Consider the following 16,867-nt stretch of genomic DNA (forward strand, 5'->3'; position numbering starts at 1 on the left):
AGGTGTGGGTTGGGGTGAGGAGAAGGCATTGGAACACAGATTATTCCTTTGTCTGGGACAGAGATGGCAGAGAAATTACCATATTTGGGGCTGCCTACAAGCTGGCTGCTGTATTTTCTCAAATAAATGATGAATGCTGCAGAAATCTAAACATGACTTTTTATAGTCACTCCTCCAGGCACACAGCTATTAAATGCTGAGCTGCCAGCCCCAGCTATGCAGAAATTATGTGTCAAGCCCCCCAAATCCTGGGGCTCCCTTCAGGGTTGTGAGATTCACAAAGCAGGGCTCATTCTTCATGTTCCACAAGCTTTAGAGGGAGGGAGGGAATGGGGATAAGCACTCAAAAGCAACAGAATGGATCCAGAAAAGGAGCACCTGATCCCTGCTCACTCCCAGGCTGGCCCCAGGAATTATGCTGATACAATTTCCTAAGTTTCTCTTTTCCTGTTAATCTTCTCTGCTGAAGCAAAAGAGCCTTCAGAGAGGGCAGAGTCATTACACACCTTAGGGTTTGTTTTCCTTATGGCAAAAGGAGCAACAAACAACTTCCTGTTTGGCACCAAAGAAGAAACAGCAAATCTTTCCAAGAAGCAGAGGTAGCATGACCCAAAATCCCCACTGCCTGCAATAACCAGCATGCCTGAAGCCTTGTCAGGGGTGTGCTGCTTTGCCCTGCAGCTCCATGATCTCCCTGCCCTGTCCCACTTCCCAGGACTAAATTCACTTGATTTGTAAAGGAAAAACAGATCAGCTCAGGCTGATGTGTTTTTCCATGGCCAGTAGGCATGGCTGGAAAAGCACAGGGATCAAAGTGATGGGGTCAGGAAGGAGAGGGTGAATGTTTGTACCTTGCCACAAGGAACAAGGGACATTTCCACTGCTTGGGAGCACAGGGAGCAGCCCAAATAAGTGAAGGCATCCATGTGCTAGCTCTGCTCCCTATGTGGCCAGCCAGCTACATAAGGAGGCTTCTGCACAGCTGCCATATTTGTGTGTTCTGGCCCCTCATTTTACCCCTCTCCAGGCAGTGTCTGAGGGCTTGACACAACTTGAGTCCATTTCCTCTTTTGCTGCCACTTGTTAACCAGGAGAAGAGGCTGAGCCCCACCTGTGCTCACAGCCTCCTTTCAAGTAGCTGTTGAGATGGAGAAAATCTCTTAATGTTTGGAAAAAATTACGAAATTTGCTCTTAAATCCGCCCCAAGCCTTATTCCAGCCCCTCACTGTCCTTTTGTTTATAAGCCTTCTCCTTGTGCTTAACAAACTGCCTCAAGCGAGATCCCAGCCCATCCCATTCTTTTCCTACCCACAATAAAAACTCATAGAAAACAGCAGTGTTTCATTTTGGAGCTATTTTGTAAAAGAATGTAATCTCCAAGGAACACAGTAATGTCAGAAAGTGACCAAACAACACCATAAATTGCACTTTGAGCTCCAGAGCTGTCCAGGCTGAGCACTGGGCTCCAGCAAGTCCCTGTGAGCAGTGGCACAGGAAAACTTTTTAAAGCTGTGGCTAACACTCCAAGAGCAGATTTTAACATTCCAAGAGCAGATTTTAACACTCCAAGATCAGATTTTAGCACTCCAAGAGCAGATTTTAGCACTCCAAGCGCAGATTTTCAGGATCCTGGATGGGAGGCAGCAGTGCAAGAGGAGGAAATGGAGCTGCCTGAATTCAGCAGGCATTTCCCTGCCTGCCTCCAAAACTGCTCCTCACAGTCTTTAGGAAACTGAACAACTTACCCACAGCCTCTCTGGCACTATGAAGGAGTCTCCCTTGGACACACTCTGGGGTTTTATCAGTACAAACAGGGTTTAAGCCTCCACTTTAAACCCCTGTTTGCCCATGGAAGTGGCCACAAGGCTGGGCAGCAGTATGAGCTCCTAGAGCTCAAAATCAAGGACTGTCTGTCCCAGGAGCTTCCCTGCTTGGAGAGCAGCAGGATCTCCAAGCTGCCCACACTGGGAGGCATCAGCTGTGCTGGAAATCCCTCAGGAAAAGGCCCGTGGGAGAGGCTGGGACTGCAAGGAACATCCATCCTTGGATGTTCCAAGGTCCTGGATGGTCCAGGTTTGTTGATGGCTGTCCTGGATTGCCAAGCAAATTGTATTCTCTTTGCCATCTGTATGGCAGTTGTCTTCCGTTAATTGGGCAGTTTTCCTTATCTCTTCCACACCCACTCCTCCCTCTGAGGAGACATCTGCTGATAACAGCTACTGAATGTCACTGCATGGCTGATAAGGACTACAGCATCCCATTGGGAGATGCCCCATCCAGAGGGAGAAGCCAAGCATTCCTACCTGGATATAATCTGGAGTCCTGGAACACCAGCACAGCTTCTCCACTGGATTTCCCAGAGGACCAGCTGCCTCTTCTTCCACTGGATCTTCAGAGGAAGACTACACCTTTTCTACAGGATCCCTGCTCCAACAGAACCACCCCTGACACTGCAGGAGGGCTGCAGCCACATTTCCAATGGGACTGCTACCAACACCCTGACCCACAGGGTGTCAGGTTGTGCTCTGACTCTGTCAGTGTTGTTTTAGTCTACTGCATTGTTTATTTTATCTTTTTATTTTCTTCCCTAATAAAGATCTGTTATTCCTGCTCCCATATTTTTGCCTGAGAACCCCCCTTAATTTCAAATTTATAGCGATTTGGAGGGAGGTGTAATTTCCCATTTCAGGAGAGGCTCCTGCTTTCCTTAGCAGACACCTGTCTTTCCAAACCAAGACAGTGGCCCTGCTCCAAGGATGTTACTGAAACTGAGGCTAAAAACAAAAACTCTCCAACAACAATTTTTAATGTTAGAGAATTAAGTCATTACTTTATTCTGTCCAGGATGTTGTTCTGGCCAGGATGTGCAACACGAATAATTTCATCCACATATTGCCTGGGTTGTGCAGAGAAAATCATTCCATCACACAGAATTTTTTACTAGATCTTTCCCATACTTACACAGTCTAAACCCAGAGAAATTAATTGGTTTCAATGTTCATTGGTCCCAAGTCACACAGTTCTTACTGTTTGGTTTCCTATTGGTTATTGATCCCTTCACCTTCAATGCTAATTAGGTTCTCATTCTTCTAGGACAGAGGCTCCAGGGCCTGGAGCAGCTGGGATGGATGCAATGGGATGCCCAAGGCCTGTGTGCTGTGTCCTCTGCCCTGGAGATGAGAGTCATTTCCATCAGCACACATACTTTTCCTGAAGCCCTTTTATTGGGAAGAGTGACTCACTTGCAATATCCATCTGAAACTGAAATGTTCTCCTGAGGTATTTTTAGACAACAGTAGTGGTGGTCCAGTGAGTCATGGCTCTAGCACTGCCCATTAATGCAGAAATCCCTGGGATCCAGGGCAGTGGATTGCTGTCCAGGGCTGCTTCCGTGGAGCTCTGACTCACCAGTATGCCAGCCTTCCTTCCCACCACCGTGTTTGAATATATTCCTGTTCCCAGCAGGGAAGATGTTACAAAACCCCAACAACCTCTCTGGACAAGCAGGAGAACAGTTCTAAAGAGAACAGGAGGACAGTTCTAAAGGAAGGAGTAGAAGAAAGGAGCTCATGGAGACCTGAGATGAGGTGGTGGTGCCAACCCTGCCCTGGAGCATCGGTTCCTCTTTCCCATTTCCATTCCCATTCCAGTTGCCCTAAAGCAGCCAGAGTTCTTTCTACACTGCTATGCACCCTGGAAGCACTTCAGCAGGAAATTACAGCACACTTTCAGACAGACTAACAGCTGCCCTAGTTTACAGGAACACCTGGAGACAGATTTTAGGGCAGTGCCCCAAATGAAGGTGAGACCAAAACCTGTTTGTCACACAGCCGCTGGTGTGGGATGGAGAGGGGCAAATGATGCTCCCAGCAGGGATCAAACATGAACCACACCTGTGGCAGCAGCTCTCAGAAAGGCTGTGAGAAGATCAGAGAAAAGAATGAGAAGCAATTCTTATCTTCACTTGCTGCACCCGTTGCTGTGAACGTGTGGAATGTGTTAGGGAGATTTGTTTACCAAAGGGTGGTTTCCTAATTAGCCAATGGTGATGGTGTTTGGATTGGAGGACCAATTAGGTCTACCTGTATTGTAACTGTCTATAAAAGCAATGGGTTTCTTAATAATAATAATAATAATAATAATAATAATAATAATAATAATAATAATAATAATAATAATAATAAAGAGAGATTGATCAGCTTTCTGTGAATCATGGAGTCTATGCTAATTATTTCCCACCCGGTGTAAATCAGACCATTTTTTAATTCCTTGCTCACACTGTCTTCAGGATTGGAACCTGCAAACTCATCCATTCCACCTTAATCATGGCACTTGGAGATTGGTCTTATTGACTGAGAGCCAGAAGTTATTTCCCTTTTAGTCCATCAAATTAATTTATGGATCAAATTAAATGCCTCCAATCCTTTTTACCAGTAACTTTGGCCTGCCAGAGCAGCATCATTTCTTCATGCTGTTCCATGCTTAAAATCCTGATTTTGGGAGCAAAATGGCCCTTCAGTTCAGCACCTGGACCAAAACATTTGGGAGATACCAATTGATCAGGATTTTTTACTGGTAAGATTATTTTCTCTTCCAAGAGTCCATGAAAACAGCAGCACATTTTCATAGGACCCCTAACATAATCTCTGGTTACTATGGAGATTTCCTTGGGGAATTTTCTATTGAGAAAATAAAGACAGTTTTTAAAGAAAACTGCAGCAAATTACTCAAGCAGGAATGCGAATGTGAATTTCAATAGCAGTAATTTGCAGCCACTCTGTGGTTTGCCAGCACTTAACAGAAGTCCTAAAAAAGGTTTGTATTCAGATTGGCATTGTGTTGGTAACTGGTGGGCATTTCCAACAGGAAAACTGGCAGGAAAAACTGGCACACGTGGGCACCACAGGGGCTCACAGACACCCCACCAAGAGGCCCTGGGTGGATTTTTAAGAATGTGAAAAACGCCAATCACTTGTTTTTAAAATTTTAAAAGTTTAATAGTAATAAAATGGTTATAAAAATAATAATGAAAACTCGTGACTCTTTCCAGAGTCTCGACACAGCTTGGCCCTGATTGGCCAATGAGTGAAAACAACTCACAGCAGAATCCAGTGAAACAATCACCTGTTGGATAAACAATCTCCAAACACATTCCACATCAGCACAACACAGGAGAAGCAAATGAGGTAAGACTTGTTTTCTTTTTTCTCTGAGGCTTCTCAGCTTCCTAGGAGAAAAATCTTTGGAGAAGGGATTTTTTTTCAAAGAATGTGAATGGCACAGCCCAGTGATAACTCTCTGCATCCAGAGGTGGCCACAGGGATGGGCAGGACATGGCACTGCAGAGCAGGACTCAGCTTGGAGCGTGCTTGGCAGTGCTTGGGATTGGAGTTTAAGGAAAAACTGGGATTTATGTCTGAAGCAGAGCCTGTGCAGCAGGAGCCCTTCTCCCAGCAGCAGCTGCCTGCAGGCATCTTCCTGCTGCTCTCAGCCACGAGCCTGTGAGAAATAGCTACTCACTTTTCATAGTTCAGGAAGGTTTATTAAACCTTATCAAAAATACAACAGAAGACTGAATAAAGAAGAAAGGTGACGGCGCCAGGAGAAAAAGGTTTTCCCCTCCATGTGCTCAGCCCCCTCACAATGGAGGTTTTCCCTTTTCACCCTTTAACCCCTCAAAGTTCTGTCCATCAACCCCTCCTTCGCTGTCCAGGGGTGGAGATCTCTTCCTCAAATCCTGATTGGAGGTCAGATGTCACCATAGTGACAAGCTGACCCTTCCAGATGTCCCAACTCCAGCTGTCCCTTGATAACCATGCCAGGGGTACAGCATAACTATAAATCTATAAACTTTTCTTAACCTATATACATGATATTTGTCCATTAATTGTCTGAGTCAATCATTGCATTACTCATCTATCACAAGCCCAGCACCTGGCTTGGGACATTCCAGCACACTGAGAAAGCCTGGCCTTCTCAGGTCCTGCTGCTCCTTCCTAAATTCTATCCTCTTTCAAAGTGCTAGGGGAATGGCCTTGAGGGGAGCAGTGGCCAGGCCTCCTGTCAACCCTTCAGGGGTCCTTTGGACATTTTGCATGAGGAAGAGCTGCAGAGAAACAAGCAGAAAGAGGGGAAAATGGGATTCTTTCAGCTGAAAAAAAAAGCATCTTATTGTCATGGCATGAAAACCAGTGCTGAACTGTTACTTAACGTCCCTAAAGCATCCCAGCTTCCGTGTTTTTAAATGCTGCTGAAGAGAAGAGACTGATGGCAGTGCTCTGTTCCCAGCAGACCTCCAGGAGCAGTGGGGGAAGCCCCAGCAGCTGCTGATCAGCAGTGCCTTTTCCCCCTCTGTTTTCTGACGTTACTTTCTCCTTCCCAGCAGGGCCCTGGCCTGGAGAGGAGCACGGATGAGCCTGCTGGCTGTGGAGCACAAAGCCCACGGGAGCAGGAGCCCATCGGATGCAGCTGCTGTGTTACACAACTGCAGTGTCACAGCCAGTCCAGGGAATGAACAGCCCTTCCCATGTGGCCAGGGCTGCTCCCTGAGCCCAGGGAAAACAGGAGCAGTGGCTTGGAAGTTGTCCTGATTCCTTCTGAAGCTCCATCCTGAACAAGTTCTCACCTTCCCTGAAGTCTACTCAACACCTTGTGCGAATTCATTCAAGTTGATACCACACAGAGGAGATGACCCTGTGTAAAAAACCAGGCATCTCCCCCCTCCATCTCTGACTGCCAGGGAGGATTTAAAAAGGAATAAAGAATAACATTCCCAGAAGCTTTGTGAGCAGTGTTTGATGTTGGGCTGTGTAAATCACAGCCCAGACTGAGCTGCACGTGTGGGAATAGGAAGGAAGGGTTTGATGAACAGCTCAGATCCAACTGAGCAGCCAGCTGAGAGTTTAATTACCCAGATGAGAGCAGCACCGATCCCTCAGTGCCTGGCACCATTTCCATGCATGTTTGACAGTCTGAAATCAGGGCTGGAAGGGACTGGGGGCATCCACAAGCAGCCAGGAGGTATTGGGAACAGTGCAGGAAGTGCCGCCTCTGCAACCCTCACAAGGGTTCCCATTTTGGTTCCTCACGTTAGGAAAATTAATCCACAAACACCAGAGGTTTATGTCCAAAAAGGAGACAGAGAGTCCTTTTACTTTTTTCAAATAAAGGGAGAGGCCATGGGGCATTCCCCTGGGATCTCCCCAATTTTTGGAGGACACAGCCTCCCTTTTTATCCCAATTTCCCAGCCACATTTCCCTTCTCTCTTTCCCCATTGGCTGAGGCACTTGAGAGGTTCAGACTCCCTGATATGCCTGATACCAAGGATTTCCCTCTAATGTATAACCCTCCCTTTTAATCTTTAATTCTTGTGGAATTTAGGGGTTTTTCTTCCCCATTGTTTCTTTCATCTTTCAATGTCTAATTTCATTTTTCAGCAAACCTAAAGTTTATTTGTAAAATCAAATATCTTTTTCCATTCATCAATCAGTGGAATCCTTCCCATTGTTTCTTTTCTCTCCCAGTGCTAGTTTTATCTACCAGCAGACCCACGGCTTGTTTGTAAAGACAAATCTGCTATTCCTCTCACTCAGGAAGGACAGAGAGCTGGACAAGTCACCTGCCCAGACAGGGAGTTGGAACCAGGTGGACTTTGGGGTCCCTTTCAACCCAAACCATGCCACGATTCCATGGACACCTCCATTAATGAGGAGCAGTTCAAGTCCAAAGGGCACCGGACTCAGGGGGCAGGAATTGCTTTCAAAAGGAAAGGGGTGTAGTTATTAACTTCCAAGCATCACACTTAGACATCTGAGGAACAAAAATGTAGAGCACCCAAGGATTTCCAATGATTTTGAAAGCAGCAGTACTGTAACACCCCCTGGGGCTGGAACATGAGCAATATTCCCAGAAGGAGCTCCCAAATTGCTCTGATGAACAGTAGGCTGTTTACTGCAGGCTTTCTGAGCTTTTGACATGAGTCATCTGGCAGAACTGAAGCCCAGTGAGGGAACCAGTAAGTGAAAATACACAGGCATCATTAGCAAAAAACAAGGAAAAAGGAAGATGGTCTGCCTTCATGCACTTTGGGGAGGTGACAGGCTTTTAAAAGAGATTAAAATACACAGCTCTCCTTTACTTCCTGAGATCATGGCACCTTCTTCCAGGGGTGTCAGGAGCAGCCCACCCTGAGCCTTGCTCTGGAGTCAGCAGAGGAGAGACCCACTCAGGCACCTCCACTCGTTTTAGAGAGCAGGTGGGAACAAGTTTAACATCTAAAATTAGATGGGAGCAAGGATGATCTTCAAATTTTAAATTACATTTTGAGTGCCCAGGTTTAGGTGTTATGATTCAAGAGGAAGCCTCAAATCCACACAATTCATTATTTGTGAGCCTGAGAAGACAGCCTGACACATGCTGAATGTACAGGTGCTTTTCAGCTCCCTTCCCAGGGAAGTGGGAGGTCCTTGAGCTCTCTGCCCAGACACCTAGAAGCAAAGTTTTGAGTCAGGAAGAGAAGGGAAAAAAACCCCAAACCCCACTAAGCATCTTAAGGACAGCCCACGTGGTGCCTGGAACTCAGGGTTTGGGAGCTGCTGCAGAGGGTGATGTCAGGGTGAGGGCACCTCCCCAGCCCTGCTGCCAGCCCAGAATTAACAGCACTGTCATCATTCACCCTCTGGCACATCCCAGGCCATTCTCCACAGGCTCCAGGTTCTGCTTCCCTGCAAAGAGGGAGGCACATTCCTGGGGCTCTGTGCGAGTGTCCTCCCTGAGTGACACCTGCTCCTGCTGGGCTGGGGTCACCCTTGCCACAGGATGTGTCTTGCTGACTTTGTTCTGGTCTTCTCTCTCTCCTGCTGCTGTTTCTGAGAGGTTTCATTAGTTATGCACAAAGAAAAGAGAAGGACAAAACACCAAAGGCAATAAAAATGTCTTCGCAGGAGATTTAAGAAATGATAAATTCTAGCATTTCTATAAAAATGGCAGCTCAGGCTCCCAGTGCATGCAGCAATAAAACAGACAAAATATTCCATGAGATGCTCCCTGTGATTGTCCCAGGTTTGGCTGGGGTGTAGTTTTCCTCTTATGTGCTTTGGATGTGGGGTGGGGATAGTTCTGGGTGGCCATGCAGCTGCAGCTGGCCATCCCTTCCCCTCTCTCCCCCATTTCTCAGAGGAGCAGGGTGCAGCAGGCCTGGGCACACCACAGGTCAACAGCTCCTAAAGTGGTCATGGATGCTCTGCTGGGACACCTCACCAGCCTGGCCAGACTCTGTGATCTACTGCATCTCTCAGCTGCTTCACCACAGGCACCCCAAATCCAGCATGGCCATAAATCATTCCAGGGCCAGCAGACATCTTCAGGGGGGCACCCCCATGGAATCAAACTGGCTTCTGCAGAGCTAATGAAGGCTGTGGATTTTGGAGTTTCAGAGCTACAGAAGGCACCAGCAAGTGGGTAAGACCTGCAATGTGGGGTTGTGAGGTCCCCAGGACAAGGTGAGAGATGAGAATTTGACTCCATGTTCTCAGAAGGCTGATATTATATGTTATATGTTATATATTATACACTATATACTATATATTGTATTATATATATTATATATTGTATATATTTTATATTTTATATACTTATTATATTATATTATATTATATTATATTATATTATATTATATTTTTTCTATTCTATTATGTATTTTATATTTCATATATTCTATTCTATTTTATATATTCTATTCTATTCTATTCTAGAAATGATATATATAATCATTTATATAATATACTAAAACTATTCTAAAGAAAGAAAAAGGATACATCAGAAGGCTAAGCAAGAATGAATAGTAAAAACCTGTGACAGATCAGAGTCTTGACACAGCTGGGCTGGGATTGGTCGTTAAGTAAAAACAATTGACATGGAACCAATCAAAGATGCACCTGTTGGTAAGCAACCTCCAGACCACATTCCAAGCAATCCCGTAATTATTGCTGACATTTCTTTTTCTGAAGCTTCTCAGCTTCTCAGGAGAAAAATCCTCGGCAAAGAAGATTTTTCAGAAAATACCATGGTGACACTTCGATACAGAGCCTTAATTCTGCTCCAGCTCAGCCCAACCCCAGGGTCTCTGTATTTGGTTCTTATTTAAACATGGAGCAGCAGCCACCTTGGGAAAGGTCAGGATTGCCACTGGGCTCACAGCTCCTCTGCCAAATTTTATCCTGACAAAATTCAATAGCACACAACAGTCACAAAAATTGTACAGAGAGAAACCACCACCAACTGCTGGATGTGTATCAGCAGCACATTAACAACTTACATTGGGTAGTAAAGGTGGAAGGGTAATTCCTGGCCTTGTCTGCAGAGAAACACTCTCATTTCACCCTTAAAATCGTCAAAAGCACCTTAGAGAGAAACAAGAGGGGGGATTAAGTGTTCTCCTGTAATGGTCCTATACTGTGTTTGCCTAGATTGCTGGATTAACAAGGGAACTGGATTTCATTTCATGCATGAGAAAATTAATACAAAATTAAATTAATGCCATTATTTATATTACTGAAACAGAGCAAAATGCAGAAGGAGCAGTGTTTTTAAGATGTAAAAGGGCAATGTATTTCTCCTCCAAATACAGAAAATTATAGTTAGGAAACCACTTAAATTGGAAAAGACATCTAAGACCATAGAGTCCAACTGTTAACTCAGCAGTGAAGTTAAAAATAAATCATTTTAGCTCCCCTTTAAATGAAATTCACATCAGCCTTGAGAACAAACAGGCAAATTTATTTCCTGCCCACAGCCCATGGCAACTTAGACACATCTGAATTTGCAGAGATTGTCCTGGGCCTCTAAACATTATGTAAACCAGGAAATAAGCCAGTTGGGTTCTAGACAGCCATAAACCAACCCCACAAGCACCCCCTGCCCCCCCAGCTTTATATGATGGCATTTGGATGAGGCCATGGCTGATGAAGAGAGGGAAGAAGCCTGGGTGGGTGACGTGGAGTGACAGCGTCATTCCCAGCGGAGGCGCGCGCAGATGGAGCAGCTGCTGGATAATCTCCCTGGTTAATGCCCAAGAGCCCCTGCATCAGCTCTGCTGCTCTTGCAGGACACGGCAGCCACGAGCCAAATCAGCAGGACCACTCCAGAGCACAAGAGATGCAGTTCTGTCTTCTTCCCATCCCTTTGTGAAAAATGCGTTTTTTGTGATTGGCTTTTCGCAAATATTGAAATGAATATTATATGTGTTGTGTTAGAAAGTTATGCTGTATTGATTCTCTTAAGTACTGTGTTAAATATAGTTTTAGGTTATAACAAAATGTTAAAATAGAAACTGTGCTATGTAGGATACTTTTTTCTAAAGAAAGGACTCGCAGTGAGATAGCAGCTATAGGACACCTAAATATTTCAGAGAAAGAGAATTTATTGCTCCATTATCAGAAGAAATGAACTTCTTCCTGCCTCGCTCAGGCTTGAATCCTGTTTAGGATTAGGAGGAAGAAGCTGACACTGACCAGACAGAATCCTGTCTTTGAATGGAATTTATGGATCATGTATGAGGTGTATGAATATGCATCAGGTTACTGTTTTTAAGGGTTAATCCTCTGTTAACGTGTGTCATTTTTTGGGATTGTGCTGCCCAGAAAAAGGTACCTGGACATGCGTAACTCTTTGTCTCTATTGTCTCATATTGTCCTAATTCAATTTGTCCAAATTATTATTACTCTAATTGTATTACTATTTTTATTACCATTTTATTATTTTTAAACTTTTAAAAATTTAAAAACAAGTGATTGGTGTTTTTCACACCTTCTGGGGACAAAAAACACCCAGGTTTTGCTGCAGTTTAACCTCCAGCTTGCATGGTTACTTTGAAAAGAGAAATGTGTAAAACTCAGACTTTTATTTCTAAAATCCACTTAGTATGTGTTTGCTTTGACTTCCAAAGGATTAAGCAAATGATGTTGTGAGAAATAGCTACTCACTTTTCATAGTTTAGGAAGGTTCATTAAACCTTATCAAAAATACAACAGAAGACTGAATAAAGAAAAAAGGTTACAGTGCTGGGAGCAAAAGATTTTCCCCTCCATGTGCTCACCCACACAATGGAGGTTTTTCCTTTTAACTCTTTAACCCCTCCCGAAGTTCTGTCCATCAACCCCTTCTTTACTGTCCAGGGGTGGAGATCTCTTCCTCAAATCCTGATGTCCCAACCCCAGATGTCCCTTGATAACCACACGATGGGGTACAACATAACTATTAATCTATAAAACTTTTCTTAACCTATATAAATTATATTTGTCCGTTAATTGTGAGAGTCAGTCATTGCATTACTCATCTATCACAATGTGTTGGACTTTGGGCTCCCAGAGCTGTGCAAACCCAACAGAGGATGCTAAACTAAATCAGCTGGTGGCCAAAGCCCAGCTCCTGGTGGAAGCATCTCCTCATCATCTCCTTGTCCATAGTAAGGTCCCAGAACTGAGCCTGAAGCTCATGGGGAGCCAAGGCCCAGCTGTCCCCCAGCCATGTCCCTCAGCAGCAGCTGTGAGCTCGGGATGCAGGGAGGGAGCTCTCTGTCACAGGAGCCTGCTGGGAATCAGGACTGAGTTTCTCCAGTGGCTTTCTAGGGATGGCTGTAAGATGGGCAGAAAAGCCCTCTGGGACTCCAGGAGCTTTGCTACAACAGCCTCAGGAGCTTCAGCCTTCTTTTTTTCCCTCAGTGTTCTCTTCTCAGCATGTAACACATTAATTCATGGCAAAATTAAATCGGTTTCAGTTAAAAATCAATTTTTATGTCAAGGAGTTTTCAGGTTTCCAAGAGGTTTTTGGGAGAGCAGTGGCCAGCAGTGGTCAGCAGTGGCCAGCCCAGCAACATCTGCTCTAAGATGTTTCATCAATAGCACACACACAGGGCTGGAACACAGGTGTAAGGATTGAATCATTCAATAATTTCCATAAAGAACAAAGGCAACTCACACTGGAGCAATAATCAGGCCTTCAGTGAAAGCCCCCCTAAATAGTTCTGTAACTCAGGAACATTTATTTTTTTCCCCCTCTTTTTAATTTTGTAGTTGCCCTTGTTTTCTGCCATTTATTATTGGTTTTCACTTTGTGATTCCCTGAGCCTTCCACAGAAAGAATGCTTGATCACTTCTTCTAAAAACCACCGATAAGAAAATTAAATCCCTTTGGCATCACTGCACAGAGTAGTTGCATAACAAACTGAGTATATATAGAAATTGCTTTCCAAGTATTTACATAAGAGCTTGGAATAACACAGATGTAAAAAAAAAAAAAATCCAACTCAATTTACAAACCAGCCCTGCAGTGCTTTTGTGTCTGATAAAGTGGAGCGAGCGAATCAGCTTACCAGTGGTACACAGGGAATATTAGTCTGGTGCTATTTACATAACTGGGAAAGAAAGATTAAAATGGGGCAGACAAGTGTGTATAAAGGGTGATTTCCTTATCTTGGAGAAGATCCTCTGTCTGTCCAGAGGCTGGCATAGAAGCTGATGCTTTAAATACCCCAAGCTGTCCAAAATCTCCTCTGGTCTTTTTGTGCAAGTTGATGCCCGTTCTGAGATCAGAACTCCACAGACACCTCTGCAAACTCTTCTCAACAGTCTCAGTCACAACATCCAACAAGAAAACCCAGGTTTGTTCTACCACCCTCTCTAAAGACTGAGCAGCACAGTCATTTGTCTCCAAAATGTTCCCATAATTCAAGTTCTGGGACTTGGAGCATGCTGGGCACCAAGCACATCAGTCCAACCAAATGTAAAATCCTCTTATGAATAAAATGGCTCTTCTTGGGGACCTTTAGCTTTTGAGCTCAGCCTAAGGTTCCTGTGCACACTCCCAAAGGAGAGAGCACTCACTGGGTGTTGGTTTTAACTAAGCTGAACCTTGGGCGTGTTATGTTGATGCCACCCAAACATCAACCCTCTAAAACTCAGCTTTCCTTCTTCTGACCTCTCCCTCTGCAGCATCTGGGTCCAAATAGCATAAAATGGAGTTTAGAACTTAATAGAATCTAATTTATTTCCTTCTGGACAGTAATGGAACAAACAGGCTTGTGGAGATCAGTTCAGCCTTCTATTACTGTCCATGCATTAAACATTAGATCTGCTATACTCCTCCTGGCAGGGATATGAAAAATGCACAGAACATTCCCAATTTGAATTCCATAGCTATCCATAATGCTCTCAAAGGTTTCTATTCTTTTCAGATGTCACCATGTCACTTTCCTGAGAAACCTCATAAAACTCTCCCTCTTCCCTTCCTTACTGGCTGCCTCTCACTGGGTGCAAATTCCTCACAAAACAGACAGATTCCACCACTCCCAGCCTCCCCCAAATGGGAAGAATCAAAAATCATCCTGGGCAGAGCCAGCCTTAGCTGAGCCCTACATGGACATTCATGGAGAGAGCAGAGACATTTGCTACAGCCTCTGGATCCAGATCCCATGCCACAGCTGCTGCCCCAGGCCCTTACTCTCTCCATGAAAATCAGTATTTTCCAATGTCATCCAAATGGATACACCTAACTCCCAAAAGGCATTCTCTGAACCCACTTCACAGAGTAATGCTGGGAACTGCAAAACTGCTACAGACCATTAATAGAGATGTTACATTTTCTGTATCATAGCCAGGAGCAAAAAGAAATCCCTGATCTTCCCCTCTCTGGAACGTGACTTCTTGGGAATTCTCCCCCAACAGCCATGGCACCACTCCCACCCATGCTACCCTCAATTTGTCTCTTCAAATGTTACACGTTCAGCCAATTTACTTACATTCCCATGAAACAGCTCAGATTTTTCCCCATTTCTATTCAAGGGCCTGAGCCCCTCCTCTTTCCCTGGACATCCTTGTGTCCACCAGGGATTTGCCCACCCTTGTGCCTGTGGCACAGGTAGGAGGAAACAGCTCAAATTGCCCTCAAATTGCCACCAACAGAGTGACAGGAGCCCTCACCTCCCACCTGCACAGGGCTCAGCTCCCACTGAGGAAGGATATTCCATCCTGGTGCTCAGATTTATCTCCCTCCTGAGCTCTTGTAGCAGCAGATAAACCATCCACTAATAGAACATAACTTCCAAGCACAGACAAGCATTTATCTTCTTTCAAGTGCAGCATTTTATTGACTGATGGTATCTACAGAAGTGGAACGAGCACAAACACTTTAAATCCTTCACGAAGAAGGATATTTTTCATAAAAAAAAACCAGGTGAAAAGGCAGCTTCACAAAAGATACCGTGCAGAACAGAGTTAGGACATTAAAAATATGCTCCCTAAAAACCCAAGGGTAGCCTGCAGCCTGTGAAGTCACTGATTTCCAGACCCCAGCACAGCAGCAGCTGTTACTCAGTTGGTGGGAGACAGGGACAGTTAAAGTTGTGCCACACAAGTTCCAGAGCATAAAATCTTAGTGATGGAGTCAGCCCTCTCTTAAACAAGCAACTCTATGTACAAATCTGGTTTGAAATAGCTGTCCCAGAATAAATGCATCCTAAATCCCAATGTCTTTCCATTGCCCACCCTGTGGACCAGGTAGCAGGCGAGCTGATCGCCTTTCCACTACACAAATCCACACTCTGTGTTCCCTCTTCCACATGAAAACCTGATTTTTGCAAAAATCTTGATTTTTGCAAGATCTAAAAGCGTGCCATTCTCCCAAAGCCCCTCAGGTATCAGGCTGCTGCAGGGGTTAAACCTTGGGGTGCCATTTCCCCAGTGGGGTGGGTGTTCCCCTTCCCCTCTCCCTGCCAGAAGCCTTTCCAGCAGGAATGTTTCTCTTCCACCCAGCCCGGTGATAAATCCAGGCAGGCCAGGCACGGGCCAGGAGGGCACTGGGGTTTCAGAAGTTAAACGTGGGAACAGCAGCTCTGCAGGAGGGAGGCAAATGGACAAAAATCAAATGGGCAGGAATATCTCAGCACCTGTTAGAGCACAAACTCAGAGGGGACAGAGGATATTGGGAGTCAGGCAGCAGGGCACAAAGCACTGAGAGAAGCCCAGAATGGTTTGGGTGGGAAGGGACCTTAAAACTCTTCCAGTGCCACCCCTGATATGGACACTTTCCACTATCCCAGGGTGCTCCAAGCCCCCTTCAACCTGGCCTTGGACAGTTCCAGGGATCCAGGGGCAGCCACAGCTTCTCTGGGCATCCTGTGCCAGGGCCTCCTCACCTTCACAGTGAAGAATTCCTTCCTCCTTCAGTTCAGCAATGTGAGGGAAAGCTGTTGCTGTAGATCCCTGGAAAACTGAGCCCCCACTGTTGGGCTTGGAAGTGTGGAAAAGATTAATGCTGAAATTGTTCAAAGAACACTTCAGGTTCATGCTGGGTGTAACAGAGGCGTGAGTTACATGGGCAAGTGCTCCTGGAGAGTTGTGACATCTCTAGCACAGAGTTTCTGGTCCACAGGTGCCTCACACATTCCGAGGGAAACAGGGCAGGAATCTGTGTCCATTATTCCTCCTGAGGTAATGCTTCAACCCTGGAACCACTCAGAAGTCACATGAGCAGATAGGTTTTGTTTTACTTGTTATGGAATAAAAACCTCCTGTTTGCCCTTTTCAAGATGGGCTTGTAATGGGAGGGCAGAGGGAGAGAAATGGGGTGGGATCACGGCCGTGGAAGGAGAAAAATCCATTAAACCCCCAAGTGTCACTAGTGCTCCAAAGGGGGAATAGTTTTACTCCTGGAAGTGCTGCATTCAGGGTGTCAGTCCAGATCACTCCTCACAGGAGTTTCAGGGTTTGAAAAGGCAAAAAAAATCCAAATCCTGTTCTTACAAAAAACCACCCCGTGACAATAAACCCAGCTTGAAAATCCAAAAGTCTGGTTTTTTAACTCTGTTTTTT

The sequence above is a fragment of the Agelaius phoeniceus genome, chromosome 3, assembly GCF_051311805.1.
Source record: "Agelaius phoeniceus isolate bAgePho1 chromosome 3, bAgePho1.hap1, whole genome shotgun sequence".
In the NCBI taxonomy this organism is placed as follows: domain Eukaryota; kingdom Metazoa; phylum Chordata; class Aves; order Passeriformes; family Icteridae; genus Agelaius; species Agelaius phoeniceus.